Here is a 13,118-nt window from a genome sequence, read left to right on the forward strand (position 1 = left end):
TTCAAACCCCGGGCCTCCTTGACCCGTGTGGAGCTGGCCCATGCGCAGTGCTGATGCGCGCAAGGAGTGCCGTGCCACGCAGGGGTGTCCCCCTCGTAGGGGAGACCCATGCACAAGGAGTACCTCCTGTAAGGAGAGCCGCCCGGCGCGAAAGAAAGTGCAGCCTGCCCAGGAATGGTGCCGCGCACACGGAGAGCTGACACAAGATGACGCAACAAAAGAAACACAGATTCCTGTGCCGCTGACGACAACAGGAGGGGACAAAGAAGATGCAGCAAATAGACACAGAGAGTAGACAACCGGGGAGGGGGGCGGGAAGCGGAGAGAAATAAAATAAATAAATAAATCTTTAAAAAAAAAAAAAGACTCTGTCCTATCCTATTCCTTTACAAGCCTTAAACCTCAAATTCTTTCCAGAATTTCTTTTCTCCTTTTCCCCACAGCAGTTAGGTTTGGATTGGAATGGGGAGAGTGGGGAGATGGGAAAGCCAACATCTAAACAGGGCAGGAAGCGCCCACCTCCCGGTCCAGAGGACCCCCTCTTCCAGGCTCTCTACCGGGGTGCTCCCAGCAGAGTCTACCGGAACTGGAATTGCTGGGCTGAAAGGCAGGTGTTAAATCACCCCAGGAAAATCCTGTGCCCACCCCCAGCGGGAGGCCACTGGTGGCATTAACATTTGCCAGAATAGCTCCAAAGTGTCTCCCTTCACTGTGAATTTCCCTCATGACTTATGAATTTGCTCTTTGCTTAGTTGATCATTTTTATTTCCTCTTCTCTGAAGAGTCTGTTGATATCCTTTGCCCATTTTCCCACTATGTGTTTCTCTTTTCTTTATCAATTTGTAGGTCTTTATATAATCTGGACTTTAAACCTTTATTACACCTGTTGCAAATGTTTCCCCCAGTCTTTCTCTTGTATTTTAACTTTGTGTATGGTGCCATTTGTCATACGGACATTCGCTTTCTCGCCAAGAATGCACGTCTGGTCTTGTCGTTTCCTTGCTAAAAGTCGTGACTGTCTCCCCAGTACCTACAGATGAAAAGCCCAGTGAGCAGCCGGGCAGGGAGCACAGGGACGGAAGGTGTGGCGCACCACCCCCTCTGGCTGGTGGCCCTCTCGGAGCCTCTGTCCCCAGGGAGCTGCCGTGGGAGTTTAAGCAGACAGCGAGTACTGTGAGCCCCGGGACGTCAGGGCCAGTGTGAGCAGCTTTCTGGGCTTGAGGCCTTCCTGAGGCGCCCCGAGCTCCCCCCTGCAGCCTTAGAGCTCACTGCTCACCACGCCGCAGGCGCCCCCAGCCCCACCTCCAGACCTCTGCAGGGGCAGGTCCGGCCCCACTGCACCCCTCTTCCTTCTTCTCTGCCCTCCCCTCCCCAAAGCTTTCGAAATCCTTCCACCCACCCCTATGCCATCTCCCACTTGGCTGGGCTCCCGCCCCCTTCACCCCACCCCACTGAAGGAGCCCCGGCTCTCCTCTGCCCTCTCATACCTCGCGCGGCCCTGCGCTGCCACGATTTGGGGGCCTGGCTCGTTTCCCGGCTCTCGGTGCTCCCCTTGGGAGCGGAAGCTGGGTCTTGCTCATCCCTGAGCCCCCAGCCCATCCCCGGGATCGGTCTGGGGCAGATCTGGGAGATCGCCTAGGGGCCTGACCTCTGCCCAAGCCCGCAGGGCGCACCCAGATGCCGAGAGGGGAGACGCGGCCCACCCCAAAGGTCAGGTGCAGGCAGGCCTGCCCGCCCACGGTGGGAGCAGTTCAGCGTGGCTTCTCCTGACCCCTGGAGACTCTGCAAATGGAGGTCAGCTGTCCTGGACCCTCTCCTCCAGGCCGGACTCGGGCTCTCCCCAGGCTCCAGGCGGGTCCCGGGCATCTGTCACAGGCAGGCTGAAGGTGTGGCTGGTGACCTTTCCTCAGCCTCTGACTCTGGATGAGTCCCACTCTCTCTCTGGCTTCACTTTCTGTTGCGGAAAATGGGGTGAAATGGCCTCTGTTCTGTAGCCCAGGGGGTGGGAGGTTGAAGGTGACAGGCAGGTGGATGCTGGGGCAGGCTGAGGGGAAGTGGCTTGGTCAATCGGCAACTTGGGCCCCTCCCTGCTCTCATACCTCCTTCCCTGCTCTCCAAAAAAGGGCTCTGGAGATTTCCTGGCCACTCCAGGGAAGAAGATGAGGGAGATGGGCTTTCAAAAGGAGCCTCTTCTTGGGAGGTCCCAAGCTAACTTCACTCTGACCAAAGACGGGCCCCAGCTGGGAGAGGGTGGGTAGAGAAGGGGGGCTGCAGGGGAGAGGGCAGAGGGCTGGCTGCCCACCTGCTGCAGCTCTTTGCAGGGTTGTGTGGGGTAGGAGTGAGAACCAGATGTCCAATGTGGCCTGGGTGCGTGGAGCATGGCGGGTGACTCTTCCACGCCTTTGTTTTGTCCTCTGTAAGGTGGGCAGGTCACTGCCTTCTGCACAGGAGAGTGCTGAGGAGCAAGCGGATCCCTGCGGGAACAGGCCTGCCCTGCAGTGCGCATGCCAAGTGGACCATGAGCAACTGTTGACTGGAACGTGCCCAGCAGGAGCCCAGGAGATCACGCTGTCCCCGTGCCACGTCTGTGGGCCTCCGTGGGCACCTGGGCACATCTGTAAGTCCATACGTTGCTGTGGGTCCTTCTGGAGTGTATGTTCCTAGGGTTGGTTTCTCCTGCCAAGCCAGTGCTGAGAGGGTAACAGGTGAGTGTTGCGGGGGGCAGCTGACATAGGGCTAGTGCTTGGGGTGGGGGGAGAGGTGCACAGGCTCAGCTGGGGAAGAAGACAGGACAGGGAAAAGTGAAGGCCAGCTTAGCCCACGTGGGGTGCGGATGCTAAGGTCTGCTATGTTCAAGCCAGGCCTGCGCCTCCCAGCAGACCCTCGGGACCCACACTGGGCAATGGGCCTGCTCACTTGAGGGTGTGAGTCGGCCCCCAGGGTGTGTGACCTGCTGAAACTCTGTAACAGGAGCTGTATTTATGAGTTGCCATAAAAGGCGCCATGCCTTAACTGGCTATTTACATGTTTATGACCCCATTCACCAGCCCATGGGGTTAGACATTCCCTCGTCAAAGATTCCAGAGCCAGGACCATCGATTCCCAGCGGGGAGCGGGCAGGATGGGACGAATGACGAGTGTCCGTGCGCTGGCGCGGGGCCACGGGGGCTTCTCTCTGCAGCTGCCCCTTCCCAAGAGGCTCCTCATTTCAGAGCACACCCCGGAGGCTTGTCTTTCTTATTGAGGGATAGCTCACGTTTGGCAGGTGCACTAATCCTAAATGTGCAGCTCGATGGGTTTTTACATACACGGACGCCCATGCAACCAAGACCCTGAGCCGGAGTTGCCACCCCAGGGAATTTCCTTGCGCCTCTTCCGTCCCCCAGAAGGAAACACCATTCTGACTTAGACCAGCTGATATTAGTTTTGCCCATTCTGGAGCTTCATGTAAATGTAATCATACAGTTGTTCTTCTCTTTGCGCAGCATAGTGTTTTGGGCTCCACCCCTGTTGCTGCATGTATCTGTAATTAGTATTCCACTGGACACATATACCACACTTCCGTCTCCTCTTGGTAGACATTTAGGTTGTTTCTGGTTTGGGGCTCCTATGAATCAAGCTTCTCTGAATAGTCTTGTGCAAGTCTGCGTGTGCACGTATGCACACATGTTGTTGTTGTTTTTTAAGATTTATTTATTTCTCTCCCCCTTCTCCCCATTGTTTGCACATATTTCTCATGGGTAAATACCTACGAGTGGAAGAGTAAGTGTGTGTTTAACTTTCTAGGAAAGTGCCAACAGCTCTGAGAGCTCCAGTTGCTCCTTGTCCTTGGAGGTCCCTTGGCCCCAGTCCCTCGGTTGTCTCAAGGAGCCCACCCCACCCGGAGGTGGGCCTGGCTGCCCAGGGTGGCGGGCATCCTTCAGGAGCCTGGGGGTCAGGCCGAGAGTCCTGCTGCAAGGGAGGGGTCTGGCTGGGTGGGCAGGAGCTGGTTACACCCTCAGGGAGTCAGAGGGGCAGAAGGGAGCTCTCATTTGGTGAACAGCAGTTACAAGTTGGTTTGAAAGGCCTACTGTGCCCTTATCGTATCCTGGGGTCCTGCCAGGACTGGCAGAGAGGACATGTGCTATCTGCGGAGAGCCTGTCCCAGCCTGCCAAGGCACCCGCTCCCTGGCTGCCATGATGGCGCTATCGCACAGCCCCCACAAAGGTGCTGGAAAGATCTGCAGAGCTTCCCTCCACCTCCCCCACACCCACCTCACTGCGCAGAAAGGAAGAGCAAGACTCTGGGGAAGAGGGAACTTGGCCCCCACAGGCGGGAGCAGAGCTGGGAAACTGCCCTAGTTTCCTGCTTCTGACTCTGGAGAGGGAACCAGGCCTCCTCACCTTGGAGAGATGCCCCTTCTGTGCTCGCCTCTGCGCGAACAACCCTAGGGAGGGCTTCCCTCAGCGGGCCGGGCCACGCCACAGTCCCCGCCTGTGGCCTCAGCCGAGCCCGGGAGTGCCCAGTGGGCATCAGGGGAGGGTGATGGATGGGCATGCGGTCTGGCTCTGCTGCTTGGGAAAATGCTAGAAAACGCCTTCTCTGAAATACTCACAAGTTTGTTCACAGCTCCATCCTAAATCGCTGAAAGAAACTCCAAGCACTTTTTTTTAAAGATTTATTTTATTTATATCCCCCGCTTGCTTGCTGTCTGCTCTCTGTGTCCACTCGCTGCGTGTTCTTCTGTGTCTGCTTGTCTCCACCGGCGCAGGCCCTCTGTTCTCCATGGGTTCGGGCCAGCCTGCCTTCACAAGGAGGCCCTGGAAAGCGAACCCAGGGCCTCCCATATGGTAAATCAGGAGACCAATAGGTTGAGCCACAGCCGCTTCCCTCCAAACAGTTTTTTTTCCCTTCTTTATTATTATTTTTTAAATGTTATATTCAAAACTATGAGGTCCCCATATACCCCCCACCCCCCTCACCCCACTCCTCCCACATCAACAACCTCTTTCATCATCATGGCACATTCATTGCATTTGGTGAATACATTTTGGAGCACTGCTGCACCACGTGGATTATAGTTTACATTGTAGTTTACACTCCCCCCCAGTCCACCCTGTGGGCCATGGCAGGACATACAATGTCCAGCATCTGTCCCTGCAGCACCACCCAGGACAACTCCAAGTCCTGAAAATGCTCCTACATCACATCTCTTCTTCCCTCTCCCTACCCTCAGCAGCTACTATGGCCACTTTCTCCACATCCATGCTACAACTTCTTCCATTACTAATCACAATAGTTCCATAGTAGACTATCAGTAAGTCCACTCTAATCCATACTCTATTCCTCCCGCCTGTGGACCCTGGGGTGGTTATGTCCACTCCACCTCTATATCAAGAGGGGGCTTGGATTCCACATGGATGATGGATGCAATCCTCCTGCTTGCAGTTGTAGGCACTCTTGGCTCCCTGGTGTGGTGGTTGACCTTCACCTCCCTGTTAGCTGACCTGGGTAAGTCCAATAAACCAGACGGTAGGAGTTGCAAGTCTGCTGAGGCTCAGGGCCTGGCTGCCTCCAAGCACTTTTGAGAGCAGTGCCCTGCCTTCAACTGACCAGGTGTTAAGAGCTGAAGTGCATTCTAAAGATAATGTAATTGATATCAGGAAGTTAAATGACACTTCAGTTCTTTCGCTCAAGACCTGACAGGATGACTGGATGAAGATGGTGGAGAAGCAGAAACTGGAGGTCTTAAGAGCAGGATCCAGCTGGGGCAAAGATGGCATATCCCAGGAATTATAAGGTAAGGAAATGAGAAAATTAGGATTCAGTTGACCACACTTCACTTTTTATGAAGTCACTGGGTGTCACAAGGTCCGCCTGCATTTTCCCTGATTTTGTCTGTACTATGCAGAAATCTCTTTTCTCCTTAATCCACCCATCTTTGACAGTCAGGGACCAGGCTGGGGACAGCACCACACATTGGACTGGTTAGCCCAGCCAGGTAACTTTGAGGGCACTTTGTAATCAGGGAGATCAAGCTGTCCTTTAGTTATAGCAGCCATCAAACAAACGTAATAACACGTCCTTGCTAACATTTTTTAGATTCATATCAATATGCCAACAGTTACTGCTTGTAAGTTATACCTTAATTATAATAAAAAAGGTGTTTAGGGGGGAGAAATATATCCCAACAGTATACAAGGCATCATGGGGAGAGGCAGGGAGAGGGATGGGGGATTTGGGGAGGGCAGCGTCTGTGGCCTCCAGGCGTGCCAAGCAGGCAGAGCGTGGAGAGAAGGCTCTGGGCACCAGAGAGATGCAGGCCATGCTTGCCCAAGCCCGGCAGGTGATCATAGGATAGATGGGGGTGTCGATGGTCAAATCTCTCTCTACCCTCTTCTCCCTCGAGTGGGCTCACCCTGCCAAGTCCCTTCCAGGGGTCTGATGACCAGCCCCACTCATGAACCTCCCACCCCAGCCTCCCCAGAAAGGCCATGGGGTCTTGGAGAATGCCCTGTGCCTGCTCTGTTTCCGTTCCCTCCTCCCTCCTGGCCTCTGGGCGCCCTGGTGTCCTGGTTCCAAGCGCCAGCCTCTCAGTCACCCCTGCCCCACTTCCCACCCTGGTCTGGGGCAAGCCTGGTGCCTGCTTCTTTTCAACATGGCTACCGGAGCAGATGGTAGCGGACCACAGAGAAGGCTGGGGACTAAAGAGTGCCAACTAAAGGCATAAACATTGGAAAAAATTAAAAAGGATGTGTGTGTGTATACCCTGAGCTGTTAACTAAGAGGAATGAAAACACGTGTTCACAGAAAGACTTGTATGTTCATAGTCAGCTTTGCTCATAATAGTCTGAAACTGGAAACAACAGGAATGTTCACTAGCAAGAGATAAGTAAATCTTGGTATATCCATTCAAGAGGATACTACTCAGCAAGAAAAAGGAAGGAGCCATTGCTACACACAACAACGTGGACAGCTCTCAGAGTCATTATGTTGCAAGAAAGATGCCAGGCAAAAAAAGAATACCTACTGTATAATTCCATTTATATAAAATTCTAGAAAATACAAACTACACTAGTGGCAAGAAGCAGGTTAGTGACTGCCCAGGATGGCGAGGTAGGTGGGGATGGATTGCAAAGGGACACAAAGGAATTTGGGGGTCATGAAAATGTTTGTTTTCTTGATTTGAAGTGATGACTTCAGGGAATATTTTCATATGTTAAAACTAATCAAATTGTGTTCTTCAAATATATGCAGCTGATCATACTTTGGTTATAATTTAGTAATAGTGTAAAAAAAGAAGCATTTTAAACCACATTCCTGTCATTAAAATATTATTAGTAATATTATTAATATTTTTATATTGTTATTTTCTTTAATATCATTTAATAATATTTCCTGGGATGCAAATGATTATGCTCCTTTGATAAATAAAATAAAAATTTATTTAAAAATAGTATTTACCATTTCTTTAACTCTTCCTTTTAAAATGTCTATATTTTGTATGTATTTCCTAAAGTGCATAATATTTTACTAGTGCAGTGTATAAGTAATATTACTTGAATATAAATAAATCTCCTGGAGGGTATATGCTCAAAATGTCACTAATATGGGTGAAATAACTTGAAGACCAGTAGAGTAGCGAGCTCCTGAATCTTCATACCCCGGCACTAGGTATGATTGAAATAATATGATCTAACCTGAAATAAAGGGGTGGTTGGTCATTAGGGAGAAAAAAAGGAATAATCTTCTGATTCATGTAAACATGGATGAATCTCAAAAAGAGACCAAAAGAATATTGCTTTTTGATGAGTTTTTAAAATAAAACAGGCAAAACTAATCTTTGGAGCTAGATCGGGTGTTTCCTGTGGCAGGGGAGTCACTGGAAGGGGACCTGAGGAAATTTCTGGGGTGATGGGATGCTCTGAATCCTTCTGAGATGGTGAGTACAAGGTGTATCCACCTCTGTCAATAGAGAACTGTACACTTAAAATGGGTGCATTTTATTGCATGCAAAGTATGTATTAATTTTTTAAAAAAGAGTATTAAAGTACATTGTGTGAACTAAACATATTATGTGAAATATAAATATATTACGTGAAATATGAATATGGGTAGAATTGTATATGTAAGACCATTTTTCCTTGAAGCTGAACAAATATAAATGAATACTACACAATGTTAGTATCAGACAAAAAAAATACACTTGGTGAAGGAGATCTGATACTACATAGTGTATGATTCCATTTATATAAAATGTAAATATAAATCAATTCATAAAATGAAAAATTAGTTGTTATGTAAGTCTGAGGAAGAAATGCTAAGGGGTTTGGAGTCTTTCTTTTTGTAGTAATGAAAGTGTTCCAGAATTTTTAAGATGATGAATGTACAGCATTGTGATTATACTGAAAGTCACTGATTATGTACTTTAGGTAGAATAGCCAGAAACAGCAGTTACCTACAGTGGGGGAAGCATAGAGAAACTAAGAGGTGAGGAATTTTCTTGTTTCTTTGTGTTTTAAAAAAATTATTATTAATATAGAAATAATAAAAATATTCTAATAATGATTGAAGTGGGGGTGAGGGGAGTGGTGCTTATGGGGACCTCCTATATTTTTTAATGTAACATTTTATGTGATCAATGTATCTTTTAAAAATAAAAAATAGGGAAGCGGATTTGGCCCAACAGGTCCAGGGTTCAAACCCAGGGCCTCCTGACCTGTGTGATGAGCTGGCCCACATGCAGTGCTGATGGGTGCAAGGAGTGCCAAGCCACGCAGGGGTGTCCCCCATGTAGGGGAGCCCCATGTGCAAGGAGTGCACCCCTTAAGGAGAGCTGCCCAGAGTGAAAAAAGTGCAGCCTGCCCAGGAATGGTGCTGCACACATGGAGAGCTGATGCAGCAAGATGACGCAACAACAAAGAACGAGACACAGATTCCGGGTGCCACTAACACAAGCAGACACAGAAGAACACACGAGTGGAAACAGAGAGCAGACAACTGGGGGGTTGGGCAGGGAAGGGGAGAGACATAAATAAAAAATGAATCTTAAAAAAAATAAAATAAAATATATTTTAAAAATGATTGAAGTGATGAATGCACAACTCTGTGATTATAGCTAATTCCATTGATTGTACACCTTGGAGGAATTGCATGCTTTATTAATATGTATCAATAAAACTGATTAAAGAATACATTGTGCCGGTCAAGCAAAGCACTGAACAAACCACACTGGATATGAGAGCTACCAGTTAGAGCCCTCTATACCAGTCAACTGGAGATTTTCTTTTCGCACACAATTTTTTAAAAATTGAGATATATTTCACATACCATAAAAGTCATCCCTTTAAAATGTACAATTCCGTAGTTTTTACTGTATTCACAAAGTTGTGCAACCATCACCACTGTCTAATGCCAGAACATTTTTATCACACCCTGTATCATTAGCAGTCACTCCCCACTCACCCTTTATCCTCCAGATCCTGGCAATCACTCACCTACCTTCTCTATCACTATAGAACTTTACTAGTAATTTGTCTATTAGTGACTTGACATTGGTTCTAGTGAAACGAGCCCTTTTAACACTTTCTACTTTTTTCCCTTAAGATTTTATTTATTTATTTATTTATTTCTCTCCCCTTCCCCACCCTACCCGCCCCCCCCCCCCCAGTTGTCTGCTCTCTGTGCCCATTTGCTGTGTGTTCTTCTGTGTCCACTTACATTCTTGTCAGCGGCACCGGGAATCTGTGTCTCTTTTTGTTGCGTCATCTTGCTGCATCAGCTCTCCGTGTGTGCGGTGCCACTCCGGGGCAGGCTGCACTTTTTTCGTGCTGGGCCACTTTCCTTATGGGGCGCACTCCTTGTGCGTGGGGCTCCCCTACATGGGGGACAACCCTGCATAGCACGGCGCTCCTTGTACCCATCAGCGCTGCACGTGGTCAGCTCATTACATGGGTCAGGAGGCCCTGGGTTTGAACCCTGGACCTCCCATGTGGTAGGCAGACGCTCTATCCACTGAGTCAAATCCGCTTCCCACTTTCTTCTTAACGTTGCTCTGACCTCCACAGGCCTCTTACCTCCCAGCTCCCAGGATTTCAAATCTGGGCGAGGTCTGAAAGGTGACCGACACGACGTGCTCATTTTAAGACCAGGAATCCGATGCCCAGGTTGTAAACCCTGGTAACAGGAAAGCCAGGTCAGGGCTGAAGACCTGACTCCCAGGGGACTGTCTTCTCCCTTGAGTGATGCACAAAGCTTTATTGCTAGAGAACTAGGGTTGTCTCACTAGTCATCCCTTTACTGAAATCAGGCTTGCGGCTATTTATTGTTACTTGTGTTTTGTAGGTATTTTATTGAAACATGGTGCATATACTGTAAAGTTCACAAATCTTAACACGCACAGCCTGATGAATTTTCACAAATGACCACCACCCACATCAGCAAACAGAATGTTACAGGAGCCCGCGTTCGTGCCGAGTTCCCCAGCTGGTTTTGGTGCAAAGCCAGGGTCAGGGTCTGCCCGACCTCCCCCTCCTCTCTTTCCGTGTCCTTTGATTTGGAGCCCTTGAGTGGTCTCTGTGGCTCCTGGACTTGCCCCTGTCACTCCCGCTCCAGCTTCTACCCTCTTCCTCTGCTCCTTCCTGGGCCAGTCTCCTGTCCCCACATCCTTTCCAGGTAGATCCTCGGACCCCCATGTTGTTCCCAGGCTAAGAGAGGTGGCCCTGGCCACCTGAGGTTCTTTTTTTTTAAAGATTTATTTTATTTATTTAATTCCCCCCCTCCCCCGGTTGTCCCTTCTCTGTGTCTATTTGCTGCGTCTTGTTTCTTTGTCCGCTTCTGTTGTCATCAGCGGCACGGGAAGTGTGGGCAGCGCCATTCCTGGGCAGGCTGCACTTTCTTTCACGCTGGGCAGCTCTCCTTACGGGGCGCACTCCTTGCGCGTGGGGCTCCCCTATGCGGGGGACACCCCTGCATGGCACGGCACTCCTTGCACGCATCAGCACTGCGCATGGGCCAACTCCACACGGGTCAAGGAGGCCCGGGGTTTGAACCGCGGACCTCCCATGTGGTAGACAGACGTCCTAACCACAGGGCCAAGTCCGTTTCCCACCTGAGGTTCTTTGTCAGACATAGTAAACATGTATGCTGTTTTGGCAGCAGAACTGATGGTCAGAGAGCTTGTCTGGGATGACTGGGAAAGCCAGGGTAAAAATCGGGGGTGGAATCAGCCAGAGGAGGTGCTCCCCTGTTTTCTCATGCATCACTGAATGTCCTAGGTCATTTGCTTGGTACCTGTGAGCTGTTGTTATACATAAGAAGTTGAAGGTACAAAAAGGTATAAGAGAAGTGCATGACCTAATAATATAAAATTGAGAACTTTGTGCCCATTAATCTATTTTTCCCCTATAAATTGGGAAAAGAGGGCTGTGGAGTCAGAGAGAGCTCTCTGGGATGAACGGAGCACAGCCTGGGCTTGTGGCACTCAAGAATGAGATAGAGTCACAGGGAGCCTTTGCCTGTCCCAGGATGGGTAACTGGGGAAAAGCAAGCTAAGTGTCTTAAGCAAATAGAGAAGGAAATGGAGAGATCTTGGGAGACCTCCTAGAGGAGGTGACATCAGGGCCAGGCCTTGAAGGATGAGGCAGAGAAGGACAATGACTATTTCTTGTAATTCTGTTGTGTTTTAGTTTGTAAAGAGTGTATACAAACATCATCTCCTTAGATTCTCAGAACCCAGCAAAGTAGATAGCTTCATCTCCATTTTACAAAGATGTGGAAACTGAGGCCCGGGAGATAAAGGATCCCACAAAGAAGGCACCACAGATTGTCTCACAGAGCAGTGGTGGTTAAACCTGGACCCCAGGTGTTCTGCCTCAAAGCCCAGTGCCTTTTCTTTTGCTGCATAGTATAGGAGAGACGGATACCTGGTGGGAGGATTTGCAGGAGCCAGGACATGGAAGTAGGGCAGGGCAAGTGCTGGGGGTACATGTGGCAGTGGCAGTGGGGCCAGCATGACAAGCCAGGCTTCAGTGGAGAGTGGCACAGGATACGCAGTGGCTCTAGGGCAGCGATCACTTGATCACACAGGTAATTAGTCACGGAGAGTCATTATGTGGCTTACCTCTATTAGGCTGATTGAAAGGAGTCAGTTAGTGGCAATGGCAGCCACTGATTGCTGATGGCAGGGCCTGGCAGCCTATGGAACTGAATAAAGTTCTCAGATTGAAAATGGTCCCATACCCAAGTGAGGACACTGCTGGTTCCCAGGGTCCACGCCTGGCCCTCATATGTTTGCACAGTACCAGGTCCTGAGCCCACTCCAAAAGGTGCAACTCCGGAGAGCAGGCCTGCTCAGAAGTAGCAGGTAAGGCTCCAAGGGACAGGGGTTCTGTATGGAATGGTCAAACACTGAACCCTGACCCTAACCCTAACCCTAACCTCATTGTACAGAGCCAGCAGGAAGGGGAGACCGAGTTGGGAGTGGCCAGGGTGCCTGATGGGTGTCCCAGCCTCTGATCTTGGATGCTGGCAGCTGACCAATTGGCCCTCTCATCCATCCACTGCCTCTTGGGGTCACTGTCCAGAGGGGCAAAGGACTGGCCTCATGGTGATAAGACTGGCCTGTCTCTGCCTTTAGGGGGCTGCTGTCTATTTGTGGGGGTTAAAGAGGGCCACAGAACTCAAACAAGTGACAAACAAATACAATTCCAAATTAAACACCAGTTGTGAAGGAAACAGCTACGGAAGAGAGAGAATCTGTTTAGATGAAGCAGGCCAGGAAGGCTTCTTGTGGAGATGGCCTTTAAGCACATCAGGACGAAACGGTGCCAATTATGTGAAGGCAGGTTTGGAGGTGGGGTGGAAAGCATGCCAGGCAATGGGAACAGCTGTCCAAGGACCCTGAGGTGGGAAGGACCTTGGGATTTTTAAGGAATACCCAGGAGATGGGTGCAGTAGAAACTCAGCAAGTTAGGCAGGTGAATGGTGACAGGTGAGCTGGGAAGGTGGGAAGAGCCAACCTTATAGGCCAAAGTAAGGCTTTTGGACCTACTCAAAGGGTGATGGGATGCCTTGGGAGGCTTTTGGGCTGGGGTGCGCCGTGACCAGAACTCAGTTTGCCATAGGTTGCTCCTGGCTT

The sequence above is a fragment of the Dasypus novemcinctus genome, unplaced genomic scaffold, assembly GCF_030445035.2.
Source record: "Dasypus novemcinctus isolate mDasNov1 unplaced genomic scaffold, mDasNov1.1.hap2 scaffold_157, whole genome shotgun sequence".
NCBI lineage: Eukaryota > Metazoa > Chordata > Mammalia > Cingulata > Dasypodidae > Dasypus > Dasypus novemcinctus.